The 25148-nt window shown below is 42.0% G+C and overlaps 1 protein-coding gene across 1 annotated transcript in view; it reads right to left on the bottom strand.

The window, feature by feature from the left end:
- LOC132644732 (protein NUCLEOLAR FACTOR 1-like) overlaps positions 1–25148 on the bottom strand; it is a 65514-nt gene that overhangs the window by 19100 nt on the left and 21266 nt on the right. The gene's annotated exons all lie outside the window — the stretch shown is intronic.

Below are 25148 nucleotides of genomic sequence, written 5' to 3' on the forward strand. Positions count from 1 at the left end.
AATAGGATAGTCAACACGACCCATCATTCGCAATTTCAAATAATAGTCATATCATATACCTTTCGGATGTCCCTGTGGATTATATCAAAATGGAACTTTGAAATCATGTGTTCATATCAATATATATAAAGCAAAACATAAGTTATGGGAATCAAGATCAATAGCCATCCTAGTGGCTCTAGGAATAGGAATTTCCTTTGGAATCGTATATATAGCGTATATTCATTTCACAACGATCATGCCAAAAAGAAAGAAGGGTTAGCTTCACATACCTTTAGCGCTTATTCGCCACACAATATGTATACGCTGCCCAATAATACTTCAACCTATATTAAGACGCCAACAACTACGATTAAGCTACGGGGAGATTCAAAACGTATTCTAGCGTTTGTAACTCCTTTCTAAATGTTTGGTCGACGTTTTCTCTTGTATCCAAACTAACTATATACAACCAATCCAACATCAATAATTAGATGTTCAATACCAATCTGGGAAGCCCACACAACATTCCAAACAGCCCACGTTCGCAACATGCAATAATGATTCACACACGACTACTACATTCTCAAGTTACTCCTAATAGTTCGCAGCCTTAACGTTTACATGTAACAACTTTATAACAGTCCATCCAACATACAACACAATGCATAATCTTAATTATCATTAATCTTCCAAGCTCAATAAGAACAACAACAACGTGTCAAAACAGCCCGTACTTTACAACACTAGATAATAGTGTACATGCGATTATGTCGCATCCAATTTATTCTTGTTAGTCTATAGTCATAATATTTCGTCGAAACGATTCTATAACAGCCCAACCACTATGACAACATGATGTATACTCTTAACTATAATTATTTTTTCCAACTTAATGAAAACAACACGTCCAAAACAGTCCCTAACCAACAACACGTCCAAAACAGTCCCTAACTGACAACATAACAATGTTCGGAATTCTTGCAAACGTTTACGAACATACTACGCAAACCACATATGATTCTTACACATTATTTCATGTCTTCTTTTCATATAATTTCAGTAGGCTACGACCAGCAGTCACACGACAACTACATCATCAATTCATACGCAACTAAGCTACATCGTCATCACTATAATCCTTACAACAACTCACAAACAATTTTTGTTCCAACTCCAACCATTTAATACCTTTATTCTCATCATAAGATTCATGACAATAACAATCAAAATATCAAGTAAAATTAGTTCACTAACTTCTACAAAAACAGTCCACACACGGTTTCAACATGCTTCAACATCAACCACATAAAATCATGGATTCAATTTATTTCATACTAACACAACTTCACCTTTAACCTTCCAATTCTTTTCATTCTTTTTACCATGCAATCTATGATAGCAACAACCATAATTACTAAGGAAAATCAGTCCATCATTTCCACTAAAACAGTCCCTACGGTTCAACGACATTCCAACACCAACATTCATGATTTTATGCATGCGATTCATGTTCATCAAGTTACAACCATACTTCAACATTAACACATATAACCCCATGACTAATATCATGTTCCAACATCAACACACATCATTTCATGCATACAACTTACATTTACACATCTACATCACCCTTAATACATGAAAAAGGAAGTTAGATCTTACCTTGACAATCCGACTTCTCAACTTGGCTAGAGTTTGTGAATTGAAATGAAAATGGTTCTTGTTGCTCCAATGACTATATTCACATTCTAGGGACCTTATAAAGGGTTGAAACACCTTGGAAAATAATTTTTGGATCAAGACTCAAAGAGCTCAAAAATCAGCCAATGTGGCCGAGAGTCTCTCTCTCTCTAGGTTTAGGTTTTCTTTGTTTATGTTGTGAAGTTGAAATGAATTGTAATGGATGATTTTCTTAGTAATAATTTGGTTAAACTATGATGCCTACAAGTTGGGCACATGCTCCACTCATGACCTTGAGCCACCCAATTAATATTAAACTTGAATTCAACTTCTTCTTCTCTACTACTTTCGGCTAGTTGGCTGAATTGTCCCTTCTTTTTCTCCTTTCCTTTTAATTGTTTACAAGACAATTGCATGTGTGGTGGATGAATCATACACTAACCTTTGTCCATTGTAATCATACAAGGATGAATTGTCAATATTTAATGTGCAATGATTCTTCCACCATGTGTGCCTTCATAAAGTAATGCATGCTTTCATAAAATAGTGGATGCTTTCAATATTCAAATGCATGCCTCACATGGATGCCTTAATTTAGGCCACTTGGATGAATTTCACACTCATTTCTTTCAATTTGACTGTCCACAATATAATGTAAGTGTAGTGGATGAATCACATTTAAATGCATATTTGTATTTCTTCCAATATAGCCTTATTTTAGATGACTTTGAGTCATCTTGGCTCATTGTTGCTACAAATTTTTACTTAACAACACAATTAAGTAGTTCCTAATTTCCAATAACATTTTTATACTAAGTAGAATTTATAACCGATTAGGTCTAGTTTAGAAAAAAAACTGAGGTTTCTATCTCACGTCGATTCTTTCGCGAATAACTCGACGTATAAAATACGGGGTCTAACACTTGCCCTCGTTGCCTCCAACCTTGGTCTCCATATCGTTCGTGGTCGAATATAGCTTCTTCTATCTCATCGTCATTTGGTTGTTGGATGTTTGGATGGGGTTGGGGTGGCATAGGTGCATTTAGGTGCGGATCATTTGGGAGTGGATCATTTGGATGTGGATCATTTGGAGTTTGATCTTGTGGGGGTGGATTGTTCCGTTGGCCTAGGGGAATATTGTTTGGTGGAGTAAGGGTTGTGTTTTGAGGGGTGTTTTGGGGGGTGTTTTGGGGAGTGGGGTTATATAGATGATGGAAGGTGCCGGGTGACAATGTAAGTGAAGTGCTTCGAGTAGCTCCACTTGTGCCCCCTTGGTATTGTACTCGGGGCGAATATGAGACCTCCCTACTACCTCCTTCAATTGCTTCCACCCTACTTCCCAAGTTTTCCATTCGACTATCCATGTTTTCCATTCGACCACTCATACTATCCACCTTATCGTTCAAGGCTTGTAAGGCCCTCATTATATCAACTAGTGTGAGTTCCCCGGTGGGAACTCGAGTTTCATCCTCCGTAGCCATGGTACCTATTAAGAAACTCAACAAAACAAGCAAACACGTTAGATTAGTAAAATCAACTCACAATCGCTCAAGTATGCGCACCTTTAATTGCCTCACAAGTTGCTTTCGCCAAAGAGTGCGTGCTTGTTAATGTGGACTAGTCACTAGAGTTCAAATTCTACTCTTGGTCGGAATAGATTCTTGTTAGACTAGGAAAGACGGACAACTCAATTCAATCTAACGGACTTGAACCAAGAAATTAACAACGAAGCACAAACGAAAAGAAAAAAAAAGAGCACGAAAGAATTGGCACGAAAGAAATGCGGACGCAAGAACTAGTTAGGAACTAATAAGATGATTACTAGTTGTTAACTAGTTGTAAGAATCAAAGAAGGGAAGTTAAGAAGGAATCAAACCGTTTTCGAGCACTTAGACAATCTTCTGCAGGTCGTGCGTTAGATATGCGTCGCACAAAACACCCTTCTCTGAATCTGACACTTAGAAAAATTTTCGGAGTTTTCAGGGTCGTGCGATGGCTATGCGTCGCACAAGGATCGCACAAAATACCCTTCTCTGAATCTGACACTTAGAAAATTTTTCGGAGTTTTCAGGGTCGTGCGATGGCCATGCGTCGCACAAGGATCGCACAAAATACCCCTCTCTGAATCTGTGCAACACACTTTCTGCAGAGAATCGAAATTTTCAAGAATTTTTTTTCGTGACCCGTGCGATGGCCGTGCGCCGCACGTGCAACGCACACACGTACAGTGATTTTTTTTTTTTGGCAAAAAATCAGAAAATAAGACTAAGTATTTCTGATTTTTCCTTTTGTTGGGTCCACAAACACTTTTTCACAACTTTATTTGATAACTTTTGGATCAAATGGCCCTTTGGAGAGTCTTCTTCCTTATGAAGATTTGAAGGTCTTCAAGAACACAAGAACAATTCAAAAATTCAACTACCCTCAAATCAACTCCAAATTGGCTCAAATTTCGGATCTAAGTTCTCTTTAATGTAGAGAACAAAGCCCAATAGGTTTCAACCTTCAATTTCACCTTCTTCAACAAGACCACTTTCAAGTTCTTGAAGTTTTCAAAGCTTCAAATTCCAAAAATGATAGATCCTTCAATCCTTAGCCAAATACCTCCAAATTTCGGATTTAGAGTCCTTATCAACTAGAGAACAAACCCCAATTAACTTGAACCCTCAATCTTTTTCTCCTTCTTCAAACCCACCAACCTTGTTCTTAAAGGTTTGAAGCTCAACAATGGTGGAACACAAACCCTAACTCAAAATTGAAGATATAGACTCTAGAAACACTAAGAAACTCTAATCTAACACTAGATTCAACAAAATCAACAAGAAAATTCGATTTTTTTTTTTTGAATTTTGATTTTTTTTGTTGAATCAAAACCCAAGATTAGATTTGGTGGAACAAACCTAAACTAAGCTCTGATACCAATTGATACAATATTAATAATGAAAACAATAAGAAAATGCAAGAAAATAAAGAGATAGATAATTTGACACAACTTAGACTCAATTTAGCCACCAAAGTTATAGAAAACTAAGATATCTAAATTTAAGAACAAGAAGCAACCAAATTCTTAGGATGACCAAGAGGGATTAGAATCCCTAATAACCTATCCTCTCAACAAAACACCCAATCCAAGGCTAAACAATCACTCAACTCTCAAGAGTTACAATATCCAAATATCAAGTAATAATAATCAAAATAGTCTAAGTCTTCCATGAAGAAGAAGAGAACTATTTATACTTATGCTAGAAAATAAAAGATGGCAAATTGACATAAACACCCTTAATGAGACAAAGGGCCTTGTTTGACTATCCTTCTTTCTTCAAAATCTTGAAATCTCCTTTGCAAGAATAGCCAACTCTTCATCTTTTAGCCTTTGTGGTAACTTTCCATTTCCTCTTCTTCTCCCCAAGCAATCTTCATCAACAAATGGACTTGGGATCCAAGGTGCTCATCAAAAGTATACTCAAGAGCCTCCCGCTTCATGAATAGGCTTTGCAAGTGTTGTAGTTCCTAGGCTTGGCTCCTTGTAAATGGCCTTGAGGCAAGTGGGCTTGCATCATTTCGCCTCGATAATTACCTAACGAGAGAGAGCCGATGCAAAAGTAGTCCTTTACGCGAGGAAAGGCCAGACAGATTGACCTCTGCTAACTACATTTTATATAGGCTGGAAGCTAGAGAGATACTAAGGTATATTGTTGCTACCAGAGAAGGCTCTTTCATGCTAGGCGTCCAGACCTACTATTCCCAAGTCGCATCCCCGACACACTTGCTATATCTACTAACGTTTCATCCTAACCAACTATACCTGATATAAAGCTGTTCTATAAAAATACAAGACAAGAAGAAAGCAAGAAAAGGATAGCGATCGCTTTGGGCACCTATCTAATGAAAACTCTCATGTACGGCTCTGGAACGGAGATTCTTGTTATTGAATAACGACCTCCACGGATGTATGCTCAATCCGAGGCTGGAACTAGGCATTGGAAAATTCAGCTTAGTAGGGATAGTTAAAGAGTCCCCACTTTTGAGTGAATGGAGAAGGGGTAATTCTCCAATCAAAAAAGGAGAGTGAACGAATTCTTTGAACAGGAACTAGATAATGCATTCTTGGAGAGTATGGATGGGAGCATCAAAAGGACAACCCTCTCTATATCTCGATCTCGATTTAGCATCATATATCGCTCTGGAGAGCATTTTTTTGGGTTGTAGTGCGGATGTTGGAGCAGCTCCTCTATGCTGTGGGTATGTGGGGGGGGGGGGGGAGGGGCTGAGCTTTATTGTGTACTATTTACATTATGTATATGAACATGGTATATATGGATCGGGCCGCACGTTCCTCGGCACTAACTTATATGGATCGGGCCGTACGTTCCTCGGCACTAACTTATATGGATCGGGCCGTACGTTCCTCGGCAATAACTTATGTAGATCGGGCCGTACGTTCCTGGGCACTAACTTATATGGATCGGTCCATACGTTCCTCGACACTAACTTATATGGATCAAACCGTATGTTCCTCAGCACTAACTTATATGGATTGGGCTGTACGTTTCTCGGCACTAACTTATATGGATGAGGCCGTACGTTCTTCGGCACTAACTTATATATATATCGGGCCGTATGTTCCTCGGTACTAACTTATATGCATCGGACCGTATGTTCCTCGACACTAACTTATATGGATCGGGCCGTACGTTCCTCGACTCTAACTTATGTGGATCGGGCTGTACGTTCGTCGGCACTGACATATGATAATTATGGATCGGGCTGTACGTTCCACAGCACTAACATTTATTGATCAGGTTGCACGTTCTACAACACTAATATTTATATTATATGTGTATATATATATAAATAGGTGCTTGTGTACAAATGATTTTAAGATATACAAGCTATCCCTCCCATTCCATATTACCTTTCATATCCATATATGTTGTTATTTATGCCTTACATACTCAGTACATTATTCGTACTGACTGCCTTTCTTCGGGGGCTGCGTTTCATACCTGCAGGTACAGATTCTCAGTTTGGTGATCCTCCGGCTTAGGACTTCTGCTCAGCTGCTTGGAGAGCTCCATTGTTACGGGGCTTGAGTTATTTTGGTACAGATCCCTTTGACATAGACTTTGTTATACTCTTAGAGGTCTGTAGACACATGTGGGTTGTGTATATATGGTTTAGTCAGCTATACAGATGTAGTTCGTTTTGGATATTCCCGCGTATAGTGGCAGCCTTGTCGGCTTGCATATTTTGTGATGTTTGGTTAATTGTGACTCCTCAGGAGGCAGGTTCATTCTTATATATGGCATTATGAGTCTACAACATGCTTTTACAGATTTCCACATTGTCCTTAGTATCAGTCTAGTTATATCTAACAGGTCCGTATACGAGTGTCCAACTCGGGCACTAGTCATGACCTATCGGTTTGGGTCATGACACGATGCCCACAAGGGAAAAATTGGAATTTCAAAAGCAAAATATCAAATTAAGCACTAGGTGATCATAACACAACCACTAATTACTGATTTAACTCAAGGATAGACCTAATTTCCGATTCAAGCAAAACCCCCAAAATTGGGTATAAACCCTAACTCTTTGATTCAAGAATTCAATGCTAATAATGGAAGATATATGATTAAGAAACTTAGATTCATCAAAATCTAGCATAAATCCCATCAATTTAATTATTAATAATCCTAGAGTAAAGTTCATCAAAACCCACTTCCATCTTCCATTGCTAAGGGATTATTAAAGGAACAGGGAAATGTATGAAGATTAGGATTAATGGTGTCACGACTCGATAAAGGGGCCATGACGGGTACCCGAGCTAATTACCGAGCACCTTTCATTAGGCTAATCATCATACTCAACCTGGACAGATATACATATATATAACCTCCAAAGCAACACATGTCTATATACATAAGCCCTCACGGCTACAAAAATGATATAGAAAACTATAGTGTAGTCATCATGGGACGTCTGCTACCCACACGAACGTATCTTCGAGCCTCTACTAGAGTACTAGACATAAGGACGGGACGGGATCCCATCGTGCCCAAATATATACACAAAGTGATATATCAAAAACAGCACCTCTGGAATAATGGAGTGCTCTTGTAAGTCCGCTGATCAACTCCTATAAATTTGGGTCACCTCCCTGTCTACCTGTGGGCATGAACCCAGCGTCCATAAAAGAAAGGGCGTCAGTACGAATAAGGTACTGAGTATGTAAGGCATGAATCATACTAGCATAATAAAGAAATCATGAAACATGAGATGAAGATATAACCTATTTACCCTTTAAAAGAAAACACATGTCATACATATCACATATACTATCATTGTTAACCCACGTCGGAGTAACCATCGCACGCTGCCCACTAGTGGTGTCATGTCCGGCCATCCAGGCACAATGTAATCATATGCAGCCTGCCTTAGCGGTGTCATGTCTACCATCTAAGCACGGTGTAATCGTATGTAGCCGCCTTCGCGGCGACATATCCGACCATCTAGGCACGGTGTAATATCATCATCGTAAACTTATCATAAAGCATGCATAAAAGCTCAAAGACAAACTATAACCCTTTCGGGGTGACGTAAGGTCGAGAACCCACGATTTCATTATGGCGTAACCATGATCATCACACCTCGCCTTGAAGGAACTAGCATCATAAGGTGGGTCTAGCAACAATGAATAACATCAAATAATTGTATAGGGATCATTAGCTTTGTGGAATTATCACACCATATTCATAACGTATCTCTTATCTTTACCTCGTGAGAAGCTCTTTATAAACATGGACTCATAGTTTCTAAAATGTAAGAAGGTCATGGAATAATAAAAGAAGTCATGTCATAAGAATCATGCCTTGGAAAAGAAGGTACTAGCCTTACATACCTTTAAGCGTGTCAATGCGTTCGATTTCTACCTCTTGAACTCACAAGTCTACAATTGGGATAACACAAACCATAATTAGGCCTCTCACCTCATTTGATAATCCTATTGAGTGTAATAAAACCTTATTAAATGGTGGGCAATATTTCCCTTAACTTCCAACTCAATCCAACATCAATAACAACATCAACAACAACATCATCCGCTCTTACATAGCAAAATATAATCTAATCCATCCCAAATCCTCATTCAAAACAACTCTTAATCTCATCTTGGTCTCTATTCAATTTATCACTTCTATAACTATATTTCTTTTGCTTATAATCACTAAAACTATCGATATTTAACTTAAATAAAAAGATCAGCATCATTCACATACCTTGAAGAGTCTAGAATCTCGAAGCCCAACTTCAACTCCACTTCCCAAGCTTCTTGACTTGATTAAACCCTAGAAATAATATTTTTCCTTCACTAGCTTGGGTTTACGGGCTTAGATTTTACCTTAATATTTACTAATTTAAAGAAATGTGTTGGGAAGAAATTTTCAAGGGTTTCTATAGTCTGATATTGAGGAAAAATGATAAATAAGCTGTGGTCTTAAATATTTATACCTAGAATCAGAAGGTTCCAGATGTCTTGTTCGACGGTTTGGTTGACGGACCGTCGACACGTCGATAGCTCATCGACCAGACCCATCGAATTTCTTCTGCAGCTCAGAAATCTCAGAGTCATAATGACGACCTAATCGATGGCCTGTCGACATGATCGATGGCCTGTCAATGGTGACTGGTGCCTGTAATTTTTCTGATTCAGTCTGTTGCGTCGTTTTGGTCCGTTCAACGTATAACCCGGCAAATCACAGAGGTCACCTGCGAGAACTTCCATCCACGGGGTAAAATGTGTAATTTCACAAATCTCGAGTTCGGACTCCATTCCAAGGTACACTCGACTAGGTAGCCGTAAGTTTTCCTACCATGAAAATGAGAGGTGTAACATTCTCCCCCCTTTAAAAACATTCGTCCTCGAATGTTAAGTTCTCAGGAATTCTACAGAAATTTCTCCAGAGTTTTCTCTGTAATATGGCGCTACCATCTTGTCACAACAGCCCATAATAACATTGCCTCATAGGGCTACAACACAATAGTAAGAAATTATGGCCACACGCGACCAAAAGCATAAAAAGAAAGCATACATACCTCATAATATTGATGTCTCATCGTGGACCTCTCCCGGGGGTTGAAATAAGTGCGGGTACTTGGACTTCATGTTTTCTTCTGCTTCCTAAGTCATTTTCTCTCGATTATTCTTCCGCCACAAGACCTTTGTTAGACCCCTCGTTTTCATAGTAGTAGAACCTATGGTTTCCTAATCGGGTATGCCCTTGGAATAGAGACTCGAGCCTGAGTTTGGAGGTGCCTTATCCCATTAACAATAGTACTAGTATGTGTTTTGGGTAATTCTCAGAGTTAGAAGTTGAACGAATCGAATAGATGCGATCCGAACCGAATCAGAGAAATCTGCAGACACCAGTAATCATCGACGGATCGTCAACATGTTCGACAGACCGTCGACATGCGGCGTGGATGAGATTCCGCATCCATGCATTTGCAGGCGCAGGTCGACGGGTAAGTCGACGAACCGTGGACATGTTGATGGGCCGTCGACCCGCTCGTCGAACTGGACCGCTGTAGCCTTTTTGGCCTCCAAGTATAAATATGTGGGTCACGACTTCATTTCATATTTTCCCCCTTCCAAAAATCAGAAAACCCTGATATATTCTCTCCCAATATTTTCCATCATACTAGTGAAAACTTGATGAGACCCAGACCTCGAAAACCCGAGATGGTGAAGGAGAAAGGTTGCTTCTAGGGTTTTTTCAAGTGTGGAGTTTAGAGAGTTGGGGTTGAAGTGATTCTTGGGATTCTTGACCCCTCAAGGTATGTAAATTATTTCTACCTTTGTATTTAAGTTGAGTATCAAGAGTTTTAGTGATCCTAAGTAAAGAGGGGGAAGTTGTGAAAGTGGTAAGTTGATGAAAGACAAGTAGTAACTTAGGGTTATTGTAAGAGATGATTGGGAATGGATTTGAATATATTTTTATATATAAGTGTTGTTATTGTTGTTATAGTTGTTATTAAAGTGAATGAGAAGTTGAAGGGTTGTTAAGCTTATGAGAGAAATGTTGTCCATGATTCGTTAAGCTCTCTATACATCTAAAGGAGGTTAGCAAGTGAAGTACATAGTCTAATGAAGGTCTATGTTATCTTAATTGTAGATTTACAAGTCGAGAAGTAGGAGTTGGACGATTTGGTATATGTTAAGATATGTTAAGGCGATCATTTTCTTCTTTTAGCATGATCCTATGACACGATCCAATAAGCGAGTAAGCGAGTCCATATTACACTACTCTTAGAAGTATTAGGAGTATTTCAGTCTTTGATGTTCATGTACCCCTCACCCTCTATGATTATCCCTTTTGTTCATGGGTTCAATTTTATGTATACAACTATTCATGCATTACATTCATTTATATATATGTATGTTGACCCGTGACTAGAAGGCGTTATATACGCAAACATTATATGTATATTGTCACGACCCAACCCCGTGGGCCGCGACCAGTGCCCGAGCTGGGCACCTATACGTACCCGATACCCCAAATTAGCATATTAACAGAATAATAATATAATAATAATATTAGTGGTCGCTACAGAACTTAGCAGAAAAGCAGACTTGGCACACATAGGCCGATAAGGCCATCACAGAACAGAATATCCCAAACATATGTACAGAACCCACACAGATGTATCCACAGACCTCTACAGAACATATCATAATCATAAGACGGGACAGGGCCCCGTCATACCCTGAACAAAGTACATATCCAGATAGCAGTGACAGACTGTACCAAAAGATGGGCTCTGTAGAAGAGAGCGCCCCAAATAGCAGAAATAGGATCCTAAACGTGTGGATCAGCGAACCTGTCGTCAGTACCTGCGCGGCATGAAAACGCAGCCCCCGAAGAAAGGGGGTCAGTACGAAATATGTACTGAATATGTAAAGCGGAATCACATAAGTCAAATCATATTGGTTACAGAAAATGAGTACAGAATCCAGAGTGTCAAATGCATATTTCCAAAACAGACAGAATGCGTACAAAAACATATGTCATATCATATCATATCCGGTCCCTGACACGGGACTCGGCAGACAGAATGTGGCCACCCTCCCGACGCTGGTGCCACTATACAGAGGAATCAGAAAAAGGGGCGTGGCCCCGTATCATATAATGTCATATCAAAATGGCCATACAGATCAGATCAGAATAGGCGGACATGGCACATCATACTCCACAGACCCATGTACGCGTATACCTGCCTCCTCACAACGGGACGCGGCGAACAATGCAGAGAATTACGCTTGACAACATATCCTGGCCCGGGCTCAGTGTGGGAAACATTGGGACATCCACGAATGGAGTAGTGAGAGACTAATGCAATTTAAAAATATCATAAGTATTTTCAAAGACTCGATGAGGCGTAGCGAAGACAAACAAATCAAATGGAGTCGGACGGAATCAGAATTAATACAATTCGGATATCATAATAATTTACAAAAATATAACTTTACTGAAGTCATTCCGAGTGTCAAAATAATTTATAAGATTTAATAGAATATTTAGAATAATATTCGTTAAGCGATTAGTAGGGTAATTAAAACATTTCTTTCAAAAATCGCTTAAAAAGGAATCTTTAGCATATTAGGGGCAAAACCGTAAATAGCGGGCCCGCCTCGGGACTTATAAGGCGGCGGGCTCAAATTGTGCCCTCTAAGCATATCGAGTCACCTAAAAAGGTTCTACAGACATTCTATGACTTTCTGAGTAATTTGGAGCAAAATCGCATAATTTCAGAAAAAGCGTATCAAAGTAGTTCAATTCTATTGAAAGAAAAACTGAAATTTTGTCTTGCGGATTCCGAGGGCCAAGAGGTCCTTCGAGGCCCGGATCCGACCCTAACATACTAGGGGCATGCCAAGGGAAGAATTGGGTTTGCTTTACATACCTTTCACGCTCCTTAAGCCTTTCCAATCTCACTTCCCGTTTCGTCGAAAAACTGCAATTGGTCAAGTTTACCAATTGTAAGCTAATAATACCAAAGTTCCAATTTGATGCATAATTGGCTACCGAAATTTCGGCAGCACCTCTCCTATACATATAGCACCCCGAGAATTCAACTCGGCTATAATTCATCAACAACAACCCAAACAACAACATTAACATCAACAAAAAGCATTAACAACACAATTATCCTTCAACTAGTCATTGTTTCCACAACTTGCCATAACTTCCCTTCTAATCCAAACTTTCAAACTAACATCATTACTTTCACATCCATAATTACTCAAGATCATCACAACATAGATTTAGAGGCATTTCATATCATTTTCCTTAAGATATACACTTGATATACATAATATACAATTTTCCGCCAAAGTCTTAATTTATGCAAAACATCAAATCTTTGGCATATAACTTCATAACAAGTTTCCAACTTCCAAATTCATCAATGATCATCACTATTAGCAATCAAACAACTTCATTTCCTTAATGTCGGAAAATTATACTAAAACGACATAAGTTTCTATATTCCAATTCAATACAAACTTATATCATTCTAACTTCATTCACATATCAAGCATTACAATAACACTCCAATACACTAAACAAACTTAATCCATTTTATTCTCAAGCCAAATACACCACACGGCCAAGTGCTATTTTAGCAATTCAATCAAATTTATTCCACTTTCATTCTCAACATGAATTCCATCACATTCACAACTAGAATACAACATAGTTTCAACACATTTTTGGCTATACAACATATATATACACACGGCTACACCTCCAATTCCAAACCCACATTGCAAACTTCCATTTTTCCATCCAATCAACACATTTCTACATACTACAACACAAACAAAACTCAACAACACAATAAAAAGGTAGAAATTCTTACCTTTTCCTCAAGTCTCCTTCACTTGAATATATGATCACCTTGGAGATTCTAGTGCTCCCCACTCCAATCCAACTATACCAAGATGCAAAGGAACCTTGAATTAGTAGGAATTTAACAAGAAATGAATTTTTGAAGCAAGATTTTGGAGGGTCAATTTTGCCCCTCAAACCCGAAACCCTCTCCCTTTTCTTTCTTATTTTTGCTTTGTTTGGTCTTGCCTTCTAATGTCTTGAATCTTCTTATACATATAATATCAAGACTTGGTCACATGACCAAGCACATGACCAAGTAAAAATGGGCTTGGATCAAGGCCATTATGTTAATTAATCTTATGGAAATTAAATACAAATTTTGGGCTTGGGCCAAGGCCATCATGGCCGGCCACCCCCTAATATTTTGGGCCTCAATTGTTTCTTATTTTACAAGCCCAACAACTTGTGAATCGTATTTTGTAATTCCCGAAACAAATTTCCAAAATTCCAAAATTACCCTTAGCCTTGTCCCACACTTTCATGACTCTATTCTTTCATGCATAACTCCTATGTTCAACAAGATATAAAATTAATCTTATATCTCAAGAATCCCATATAATTCAAGTTTCTCCAAACGTGTGAAAACACGGGATATAACATCCTCCCCTCCTTTAGAACATTCGTCCTCGAATGTAAATTAACCTCATAAGGTTGGAAAATACCTTGGGGGAGGTTCTGATTATAGACAACACATAGGATATACGATTGACATTGAAATAAATTTAAGCAGGAATTTAAGGTTACCTGTGGGCATAGGGAACAGATGAGGATATTTCTTCTTCATCTCCTCTTCGGCCTCCCACGTCATTTCCTCCCTATTATCGTTCCGCCACAGTACCTTAACGGAGGCTACATCTTTATTCCGGAGCCTCCTTACCTGACGATCCAAAATAGACACGGGCTGCTCCTCGTATGATAACTGCTCCGTCACTTGAATATCATCTGCAGGGAATATTCTGGAAGGGTCACCGATGCACTTACGAAGCATAGAGACGTGAAACACCGGATGTACCGCTTCCAAATCAGATGGCAGATCTAACTCATAGGCGACATTTCCAACTTTCCGAACAATCTGATAAGGCCCAATATAACGCGGACTAAGCTTACCCTTTCTGCCGAACCGCATTACGCCTTTCATAGGCGATACCTTCAGGAATACCCAATCGCCTACTTGAAACTCCAACGGTCGACGCCGTTTATCCGCGTATGACTTCTGTCGACTCTGGGCTGTTAACAGTCGCTCTCGAATAAGCTTCACCTTGTCCACTGCCTGCTGGACCATATCTGGGCCAATCAACTCTGTCTCGCCAATATCGAACCAGCCGATCGGCGATCTGCATTTCCTGCCATATAAAGCCTCGTACGGAGCCATCTGGATGCTGGAATGGTAACTGTTATTATATGCAAACTCAATCAACGGCAAGTGATCATCCCAGCTGCCTCTGAAATCGATAATGCAGGCCCGCAACATATCCCCCAGCGTCTGTATAGTGCGCTCGGCCTGCCCGTCGCTCTGAGGATGAAATGCGGTGCTCAGACTCACCTGAGTCCCTAGTCCCTCCTGAAAAGATCTCCAGAAATGCGCCGTAAACTGGGCGCCTCTGTCAGAAATAATAGATATAGGAACTCCGTGAAGCTTCACAATCTCCTTAATATAGAGCCTGGCATAATCCTCGGCGGAATAGGTAGTCCTGACGGGAAGAAAATGGGCTGATTTCGTCAGCCTATCAACGACGACCCAGATGGAATCATACTTCCGTGGAGTGCGAGGCAATCCTGTAATGAAGTCCATATTAATAACCTCCCACTTCCAAGTCGGGATTTCCATCTCCTGCAACAGTCCACCCGGCTTCTGATGCTCAATCTTGACCTGCTGACAATTAGGGCACTGGGCGACGAACTCTGCAACATCCCGTTTCATACCGTCCCACCAGTATAAGCATCGGAGATCATGGTACATCTTCGTAGACCCAGGATGGACCGAGTAGCGAGCATAATGTGCCTCGCTCATAACCTGCTGCCGAAGGCCTGCAATATCCGGTACACACAACCTGCCTTTGTATAACATAGTGCCGTCCGGTGAAAACTCGAACGGAGTCCTCTCCTTATCATAGGCTGTGTCCCTGTACCGAGCTAAGACAGGATCCTCAAACTGATGCCGCTTAATATCGTCCCTGATAGATGACTCAGAAACCCCTCGAACAGAAATCTGGGTATCTCCAGAATCGGCCAGACGAACCCCGAGACTAGCCAACTGCTGAACATCACGGGCTATCTCTCTCCTGTCTGGCTGTAAATCGGCTAAACTGCCCATAGACTTCCGACTGAGCGCGTCTGCAACAACATTAGCCTTGCCCGGATGATACAGAATATCTACATCATAATCTTTCAGAAGCTCCAGCCACCTCCGCTGCCGCAAATTAAGCTCTCTCTGTCTGAAAATATACTGGAGACTCTTATGATCAGTATAGATATCCACATGAACGCCATATAAATAGTGTCTCCATATCTTCAGAGCATGAATCACCGCTGCGAGCTCCAGATCGTGGGTAGGATAATTCTTCTCATGCTTTTTGAGCTGCCGGGAAGCATACGCTATAACTCTGCCGTGCTGCATCAATACACAGCCTAACCCCATGCCAGAAGCGTCACAATAAATAACATACCCATCCGGTCCCTCTGGAAGAGTCAGAACTGGGGCTGTAGTCAGCTTCTCCTTCAGCAACTGGAAGCTCCGTTCACAAGCGTCAGACCACTGGAACTTAGCTCCCTTCTGAGTCAGCCTTGTCAAAGGCGCTGAAATCGAAGCAAACTTCTCCACAAACCTCCTGTAATAACCTGCTAACCCCAGGAAACTGCGTACCTCTGTGGGCGTCGTAGGTCTGGGCCAATTCTTCACGGCCTCAATCTTCTGTGTGTCCACCCGGACACCATCAGCTGCAATAATATGCCCCAAGAAGGCCACTGAAGACAGCCAGAATTCGCACTTAGAAAATTTCGCATATAACTTCTGATGCCGGAGTACCCCTAATACCGATCTCAGATGATCTGCGTGCTCCGCCTCAGACCGAGAATAAACCAGGATATCATCAATGAATACAATTACAAACATATCCAAGAATGGCCTGAATACCCGGTTCATCAAATCCATGAATACTGCGGGAGCATTTGTTAGCCCAAAAGACATAACCCTGAACTCGTAATGCCCATATCGGGTCCGGAAAGCTGTCTTAGGGATATCGGCCTCTCGTACTCGCACCTGGTGGTAACCGGATCGAAGATCTATCTTCGAAAAACACTTAGCGCCCTGTAGCTGATCAAACAAATCATCAATCCTGGGGAGGGGGTATTTATTCTTTATCGTTACCTTATTCAGCTGCCGATAATCAATACACATACGCAGCGACCCGTCTTTCTTACGCACAAATAATACCGGGGCTCCCCAAGGCGAAGTACTGGGTTTGATGAAGCCCTTACCCAACAAATCTTTCAGCTGCTCCTTCAACTCCTTTAACTCTGCAGGCGCCATTCTATACGGAGGAATAGAGATAGGCTGAGTGTCTGGGAGTAAGTCAATAGAGAAGTCTATCTCCCGCTCTGGAGGAAGACCTGGAAGCTCGTCGGGGAAAACATCTGGAAACTCACTAACCACGGGGACTGACTGAAGTGTCGGCGTCTCGGCGTCCAAGTCTTGCACCCGAACCAGATGATAGATATAACCCTTTCTGATCATTTTCTTTGCCTTAAGGTATGAAATAAACTTACCTTTCGGCGATGCTGTATTACCAGCCCAATTGATAACTGGCTCCCCGGGAAACTGGAAGCGAACTACCTTATTCTGGCAGTCAACATTAGCGTAACAGGAAGCTAGCCAATCCATACCCATAATAACATCAAATTCAGTCATATCTAACTCTACCAGATCTGCCTTAGTGTCACGGTCACAAACGATCACAGAACAGTCTTTATAAACCTGTTTCGCTACAACAAAATCCCCTATCGGCGTGGCTACCTCAAATGGCTCTATAGGTTCAGACATAATACCAATTTTACCGGCAACAAGGGGTGAAATATATGATAAAGTCGAACCTGGATCAATTAATGCATACACAGACCGAGAGAAGACCAATAAAGTACCTGTAACGACATTAGGAGATGCCTCCTGATCCTGGCGACTGGCCAAAGCATAAATGCGGTTCGAAGGACCGCTAATACCAGAAGCTCCACCACGGCCTCTGCCACGACCCGCTGGTGCCGAAATACCCTGCCCCGTAGGGCGCATAGCCACTGACGAAGATGAAGACCCAGCGGCTGATCCGGTAGGCTGCGCTGCACCACCCGAACTACCCTTATACGGGCAATCTCTCACAGAATGGCCCTGACGGCCACAAGAAAAGCATGCACCGGTGGCTCTGTAGCACTCTCCCGTATGGTATCTGCCGCAAAAAGAACACTGAACCCTGGGTGGCCTCATCTGACCAGAACCCCTATCTGTCCGCGAACCTGAAGCCCTGGAGCTCTGGCCTGCTCCTGAATACCCTGGGCTATCGAATCTGCGACCTGTAGGCTGGGGAGGCGCGCTCTGCGCCGGCTGAGATGAAAATCTGCTAGGCTGCTGCGGCTGTTGGGGCTGTCTGCCCCGAAAATCTCCAGATGACCTGACCCTCTTGGGCTGTCTCCGATCCTGGCCCCTGTCAGGCTGGTGTCCTCCTCTGCCCCGATCCTCCATGCCCTGGGCATGGGCCTGGATACGGGCAATGTCCATACCGGGCTGAGCAGCCAATACTAAGCAGCTATCAACAAAATACCGATCCAGCCCCATAATATATCTGTGCATCCGGTCCGCCATAGTAGCCACCACAGTAGGTGCATATCGGGCCAAGGAATCAAACTCCAAACTATAGTCCCGGATACTGCGGCCCTTCTGCCTCAATAATAAGAATCTATCAGATCTGGCTCGTCGCAACTCTGGGGGCAGAAAATGTCCAAGAAATGCCTGAGAAAAATCGCCCCAAACTGCTGGAGGAGCGCCGTCCCCCCTGGATATCCCCCATGACTCGTACCAGTTTGCCGCCACATCATATAACCGGTACGAAGCTAACGCGACTGACTCTGTCTCGGAAGCATTAATCAAATCTAGAGTGCGTCGCATCTTCCTGATAAACTCCTCAGGATCCTCCTCGGGCTTTGTCCCGAAGAACTCTGGAGGGTTACAAGTCAAAAACTCACGGGCTCTCGAACTATCACGCCTGACTGCCCGGTCACCTCCCAGTCCATGCCCCTGAACCTGCCCTGCCACAAGTCTCGTCAGCAACTGGACTGCCTCCCTCATAGACTGATCCTCAGTGCCTGGCCGTGGAGCTGGAGGCTCAGGTACTGGAACTGCGGGAGCTGGCGGTGGAGCCGCCCCCCGATCTGCGGCTGCGGCCGCCCCAATCTCCTCCACGAGTGGCGGTGTAGACGAACCCTCTGTCTGGGGCAAAGTCCCCGGAGCAATATGTGCCTGGGCCCTGGTAATCCTCTGGACCAGGCTAGTCTCTCCCAAGGCTGCTGACTTGGCCTTTTGGGCCGCGGTTGCCTTTTTTGGAGGCATATCTGCAAATATAGCCGCTCGTTAGGGAGGGGTCATCCTGATAACACAGCTCTATCGCACGATCTAAGACAGAAAGAAGGGTAGTATCCTAAATGCCCTGTAGCCTCCTGTTTATAGGCGTGGTGCACAACACACCGATAAACAAGACTCTACTAGACACGGTCTGTGGACATTCCGAGGACGAACTGCTCTGATACCACTTTTGTCACGACCCAACCCCGTGGGCCGCGACCAGTGCCCGAGCTGGGCACCTATACGTACCCGATACCCCAAATTAGCATATTAACAGAATAATAATATAATAATAATATTAGTGGTCGCTACAGAACTTAGCAGAAAAGCAGACTTGGCACACATAGGCCGATAAGGCCATCACAGAACAGAATATCCCAAACATATGTACAGAACCCACACAGATGTATCCACAGACCTCTACAGAACATATCATAATCATAAGACGGGACAGGGCCCCGTCATACCCTGAACAAAGTACATATCCAGATAGCAGTGACAGACTGTACCAAAAGATGGGCTCTGTAGAAGAGAGCGCCCCAAATAGCAGAAATAGGATCCTAAACGTGTGGATCAGCGAACCTGTCGTCAGTACCTGCGCGGCATGAAAACGCAGCCCCCGAAGAAAGGGGGTCAGTACGAAATATGTACTGAATATGTAAAGCGGAATCACATAAGTCAAATCATATTGGTTACAGAAAATGAGTACAGAATCCAGAGTGTCAAATGCATATTTCCAAAACAGACAGAATGCGTACAAAAACATATGTCATATCATATCATATCCGGTCCCTGACACGGGACTCGGCAGACAGAATGTGGCCACCCTCCCGACGCTGGTGCCACTATACAGAGGAATCAGAAAAAGGGGCGTGGCCCCGTATCATATAATGTCATATCAAAATGGCCATACAGATCAGATCAGAATAGGCGGACATGGCACATCATACTCCACAGACCCATGTACGCGTATACCTGCCTCCTCACAACGGGACGCGGCGAACAATGCAGAGAATTACGCTTGACAACATATCCTGGCCCGGGCTCAGTGTGGGAAACATTGGGACATCCACGAATGGAGTAGTGAGAGACTAATGCAATTTAAAAATATCATAAGTATTTTCAAAGACTCGATGAGGCGTAGCGAAGACAAACAAATCAAATGGAGTCGGACGGAATCAGAATTAATACAATTCGGATATCATAATAATTTACAAAAATATAACTTTACTGAAGTCATTCCGAGTGTCAAAATAATTTATAAGATTTAATAGAATATTTAGAATAATATTCGTTAAGCGATTAGTAGGGTAATTAAAACATTTCTTTCAAAAATCGCTTAAAAAGGAATCTTTAGCATATTAGGGGCAAAACCGTAAATAGCGGGCCCGCCTCGGGACTTATAAGGCGGCGGGCTCAAATTGTGCCCTCTAAGCATATCGAGTCACCTAAAAAGGTTCTACAGACATTCTATGACTTTCTGAGTAATTTGGAGCAAAATCGCATAATTTCAGAAAAAGCGTATCAAAGTAGTTCAATTCTATTGAAAGAAAAACTGAAATTTTGTCTTGCGGATTCCGAGGGCCAAGAGGTCCTTCGAGGCCCGGATCCGACCCTAACATACTAGGGGCATGCCAAGGGAAGAATTGGGTTTGCTTTACATACCTTTCACGCTCCTTAAGCCTTTCCAATCTCACTTCCCGTTTCGTCGAAAAACTGCAATTGGTCAAGTTTACCAATTGTAAGCTAATAATACCAAAGTTCCAATTTGATGCATAATTGGCTACCGAAATTTCGGCAGCACCTCTCCTATACATATAGCACCCCGAGAATTCAACTCGGCTATAATTCATCAACAACAACCCAAACAACAACATTAACATCAACAAAAAGCATTAACAACACAATTATCCTTCAACTAGTCATTGTTTCCACAACTTGCCATAACTTCCCTTCTAATCCAAACTTTCAAACTAACATCATTACTTTCACATCCATAATTACTCAAGATCATCACAACATAGATTTAGAGGCATTTCATATCATTTTCCTTAAGATATACACTTGATATACATAATATACAATTTTCCGCCAAAGTCTTAATTTATGCAAAACATCAAATCTTTGGCATATAACTTCATAACAAGTTTCCAACTTCCAAATTCATCAATGATCATCACTATTAGCAATCAAACAACTTCATTTCCTTAATGTCGGAAAATTATACTAAAACGACATAAGTTTCTATATTCCAATTCAATACAAACTTATATCATTCTAACTTCATTCACATATCAAGCATTACAATAACACTCCAATACACTAAACAAACTTAATCCATTTTATTCTCAAGCCAAATACACCACACGGCCAAGTGCTATTTTAGCAATTCAATCAAATTTATTCCACTTTCATTCTCAACATGAATTCCATCACATTCACAACTAGAATACAACATAGTTTCAACACATTTTTGGCTATACAACATATATATACACACGGCTACACCTCCAATTCCAAACCCACATTGCAAACTTCCATTTTTCCATCCAATCAACACATTTCTACATACTACAACACAAACAAAACTCAACAACACAATAAAAAGGTAGAAATTCTTACCTTTTCCTCAAGTCTCCTTCACTTGAATATATGATCACCTTGGAGATTCTAGTGCTCCCCACTCCAATCCAACTATACCAAGATGCAAAGGAACCTTGAATTAGTAGGAATTTAACAAGAAATGAATTTTTGAAGCAAGATTTTGGAGGGTCAATTTTGCCCCTCAAACCCGAAACCCTCTCCCTTTTCTTTCTTATTTTTGCTTTGTTTGGTCTTGCCTTCTAATGTCTTGAATCTTCTTATACATATAATATCAAGACTTGGTCACATGACCAAGCACATGACCAAGTAAAAATGGGCTTGGATCAAGGCCATTATGTTAATTAATCTTATGGAAATTAAATACAAATTTTGGGCTTGGGCCAAGGCCATCATGGCCGGCCACCCCCTAATATTTTGGGCCTCAATTGTTTCTTATTTTACAAGCCCAACAACTTGTGAATCGTATTTTGTAATTCCCGAAACAAATTTCCAAAATTCCAAAATTACCCTTAGCCTTGTCCCACACTTTCATGACTCTATTCTTTCATGCATAACTCCTATGTTCAACAAGATATAAAATTAATCTTATATCTCAAGAATCCCATATAATTCAAGTTTCTCCAAACGTGTGAAAACACGGGATATAACATATATGGGATATGGAAAGGAGCAGGCGTTATATATGCATTACCACCTGATCAGCTGGTGCACTATTATGATGATATGAGAATCAGGCTGCAAGTATAGCGACAATGTATATTACGATGGCCGCAGAGAGGCCGATATGATATGAGAAAAAAGATAGGCGTTATATACATACATATATCAGACGTTATATACGCACCCATATACAGATGTACGACCTTCATTGATAGGCATGAGCATGCATATTATGTGCCCACAGAGGCATTGTCAGTTATACAGGTTTATGCAGATTCAGGCAGATACTAGTTCATACAAGTACATGCATTCAGTTATTTCAGCTTATGAGTTCAGATCTTATCCATGATTCTCATGTACACATATATATGTGACGTTGCTCTTATGCTTTACATGCTCAGTACATTCTCTGTACTGACTTCCCGTTGCTCGGAGGGCTGTGTTCATGCCCGCAGGTACAAGGAGACAGACAGGTGGTCCAGCTTAGTAGGACCTCTAGATCTAGCAGTGTTCAGTACGTTCCATTCGATTCGAAGCTATAGTCAGTTTTGGTATGCCCCTTTTGAGATATGTATGCACATGGGTATGACGGGGCCCTGTCCCATCCTCTCTACAGCTTTTATTCCAGTAGAGGTCTGTAGACAGTTGTATGTATTACCCAGACGATGTAGCCTTGTCGGCGTCCATTCTTTTGTGTACAGTATATGTAGCAGCCTGTCTGGCTTGCACTATATATATATATATATATATGTATGTAGATTGTACAGAGTTCTGATGTTTTCTTTTTATGAGATTAGTTGTGCCATTCATGGGCCTTGATGTTCAGTATATTTCAGATACGACTATAGAGCTGTTTGGTCGCTAGAGGTCAGACTCCCATCACGGCTCATCGGTTGGGTCGTGATAGAAGTGGTATCAGAGCAGTTCCGCCCTAGGGTTGTCTACAGACCGTGTCTAGTAGAGTCTTGTTTATGGGCGTGTTGTGCACCACACTTATAAATAGGAGGCTACATGACATTTATGATGATGTCATTCTTTCTCTCCTAGATTATGCAATAGAGCCATGTGGTAGGCGTTCGCTTTCTGATAAATTGTTATGATTTCAGTGATGCCTCCCAAGAAAGCTACAGCTGCCCAGAAGGGTAAGAAAGCCACAGGTGAGTCCACTAGCCGTACTTGACAGGCCACTAGAGCACAGGATGCGATTCAGAGTGAGGGGCCGTCTGAGACATCGCATACACCGCCTCCAGCACCTGCCCCAGTTCCTCAGCCAGATGTACCGAGCCAGGATGTGCGGGATGCCGTATGGTTGTTGACCTGATTAGTAGCTGCCCAGGATTAGCGGCAGGGAGTTGGTGTTGACCGGGCAGATGGGACTGGTAGTTCGAGGGTTAAGACCTTCCTTGGGTTAGGTCCTCCAAAGTTTTTCGTCGTACAACAGAATATGGACCCCCAGGATTACATTAATGGTATGCAGAGGACTTTGAGGGTTATGCATGCGGACGAGGTCGAGTCCGTAGAGTTGGCTTCGTATAGGCTGCATGATATTGCAGTACAGTGGTATCAGACCTGGGAGTTATCTAGGGGAGAGAATGCCCCTCCAGCTGTGTGGCGAGAGTTCACAGATATTTTTATCCGCCATTATTTGCCTCCTGAGGTCAGGCGGGCCCGAGCAGATAGATTCCTACATATTGAGCAGGGCAGTATGAGTGTCCAGGAGTATTGTGTGTATTTTTATTCTATGGCCAGATATGCTCCAGCCATGGTAGCTGAGATGGAGGATAGAGTTCATCGTTTTGTGGCTGGTTTGGGGTCACATTTGATTGATGCTTGTACAACTACCGCATTACAGCCAGGCATGGATATCTCCCGTATACAGGCATATGCGCAGAATTTGGAGGATCGCAAGCGCCAGAAGAGGACAGATCGTGACCGTGACCGGGGCCATGGTAAGAGGTCCAGATCTTTTGATAGTGGGGGTGATTTTAAAGGAGGATAGAGATAGCAGCATCCCAGATATCCTTTCTATTCAGCAGGGAGTGCATCTCCGTGATTTCTAGGTCCGAGATTTGACCGGTCTCCCTATTTTGGAGCAGGCCAGAGTTCTAGAGCATCAGGATTTCAGTACAAACCAGAGTCAGGCCAGGTGAGACCCCCTTTGCCGCGATGTGCCCAGTGTGGCAAGTTACACGCTGTTCAGTGTCGACTGGATCAGATGGTTGCTATGCTTGTGGCCAGCTAGGCCACAAGGTGAGGGAGTGCCCGATGAGGATTGGTACAGGTATGGTTCAGCCTACAGGGTCTGTGGCTGGCTCTTCTTCTGTAGTGCACCCTTCAGGGCAAGTTTTTCAGATGCCAGTAGGGCGAGGTAGAGGGAGGAGTGGAGCATCCAGCTCGAGCTGTCCTCAGCACTGCGTATATGCATTGGCTGGTAGACAGGACCGCGAGACGTCTCCTGATGTTGTTACAGGTATATTATCGGTTTTCTCCCATGATGTTTATGCACTGATTGATCCAGGTTCCACTTTATCATATGTTACACCATTTGTTACTGGCAAGTTTGGGGTAGAGCCTGAGTTGATCAAACCTTTTGAGGTGTCCACGCCAATCGGTGATCCGGTTAAAGCTAGGCGAGTATACCGGGACTGTGTTATAGTTTATGACCG

Source organism: Lycium barbarum, chromosome 6, assembly GCF_019175385.1.
Source record: "Lycium barbarum isolate Lr01 chromosome 6, ASM1917538v2, whole genome shotgun sequence".
NCBI lineage: Eukaryota > Viridiplantae > Streptophyta > Magnoliopsida > Solanales > Solanaceae > Lycium > Lycium barbarum.